The following is a 1766-nucleotide window of genomic DNA, read 5'->3' on the forward strand; positions in this document are numbered from 1 at the left end:
AATTTACCAATAAATTCTTTAAAAATCCTACAATGTGATTTTCTGGATTTTTTTTTCTCATTTTGTCTCTCATAGTTGAGGTATACCTATGATGAAAATTACAGGCCTCTCTCATCTTTTTAAGTGGGAGAACTTGCACAATTGGTGGCTGACTAAATACTTTTTTGCCCCACTGTATAAACTAATTTAACATCTACATATTTATCATAATATTATCAATAAAGCATTTTTCTGAGCTTAGTAAAAGAAAATAGTAAAACTATTTAATTCATACAAAAATACAAACCAACAAAAATGTTTCTTACAAAAATAATTTAATATATACTCTTTCACAGCAAATTTACAAAGAATAATGCAAATCCCCAATTAAGCAAACAAAAGCAACATAAATAAAAACATATCTAGATAGAATTTTGTTTTACAAAATATACATATGTACAAGCACACTGTTGGTGTTTCACAGTTTGGCGCAGATATGCATGTTTACATTATAACATTCTAATTATATTTATATTATAAATACTTTACTGTTTTTTTCTGTTAATGGATTAGAATAGAAACAATAAGTCCTAGTTAATGAATCAGGATTGGTATAAGTGACCAGTCCAGATCTTTAAGGCAGCTTTACACAAATACTAAACACAGATACAGTTAAACGGATTCCTGATGTAGGGCTCTGCTCCAAATGTGCTCACGTACTGAAAATTACAAATATAGTGCAGAAGTATGTTGACAGAATCCTCTGCAGATCTGTTGGCTCTGAAGGCAAATTACAAGTAAAGTAAAGAAGTAGAAGCTACATTGTTACTAAGACTACGCTCAGTGAGAGTTCACATTTCACAAAACCTGTGTGTATGATGCAGTGTATGATGAGGGATTTTTAAACTCAAATTTAAGACCTGCACAAATAAAATTAATTCCATCAGATCAGGGCAATGTCTATGATAACAAACCATAAAATGACTGTAGAAAGCATGATTTAAGACTGATTAAGGAAAAGTCGTGAGGTGAGTTCCAGTCTTAAGCAGTGACATCACTAATGTCCTGCACACCTCTACAGTTTCATCAGAGTCTGTGGGGCCCTCAGCAGACATCATTATGGGCCCTCAGTGCTTCTGGGTCTCCTGTGCTCAGTCACTTTTTTCCTCCTCGAGAGACACACGCAGTTAACCTCTGAGCAGACGCTTGTGTAACGTGACAGCAGTCAGAATCAGAGCCAGCAGAACCAAACCCACAGTCAGTGCAATCCAGTAGCCTACAGCTGGAAGAGAAAAGTAGTGACAGAGCACTGATTTTATAAGCACATATTTAGGATTGGAGGACCAGGTGTAATCATTCATTATTTAAATGAAATCAGCCATCAGAAAAACCCATATTGGTGACTAATATTCAGAGTCTCTGCTGGTTACATGAAATATCACAATTACTAAAGAAAATCCAGAAAACACATGCTGATCAGTTTTGTCTTTACCATGAAGATGAAGTTGGTACGTCCTGATTAGTCGCTCCAGTTCTGTCTGATCATCATTGTAATTGTTACGAGGCTGACGAGACACGCGGATCCAAGTGCAAAGCTTTATAAATAGACATGGTAGAGACAGGCAAGGGTCAGATAATGGCAACAGCTATGTAGGAGGCAAGACACAAGAATATATCCTAGGGCTAGCATGGGTCTACGATCGGCGAACAGGATCAATAGGGCAAGACTAGAGACATAAGTCCAGGTACAAGGCAAGGTCCAGGCAGGGGCAAACAGTATCAGAATA

Source organism: Sinocyclocheilus grahami, unplaced genomic scaffold (genome assembly GCF_001515645.1).
Source record: "Sinocyclocheilus grahami isolate Dianchi unplaced genomic scaffold, SAMN03320097.WGS_v1.1 scaffold1207.1, whole genome shotgun sequence".
Classification (NCBI taxonomy): domain Eukaryota; kingdom Metazoa; phylum Chordata; class Actinopteri; order Cypriniformes; family Cyprinidae; genus Sinocyclocheilus; species Sinocyclocheilus grahami.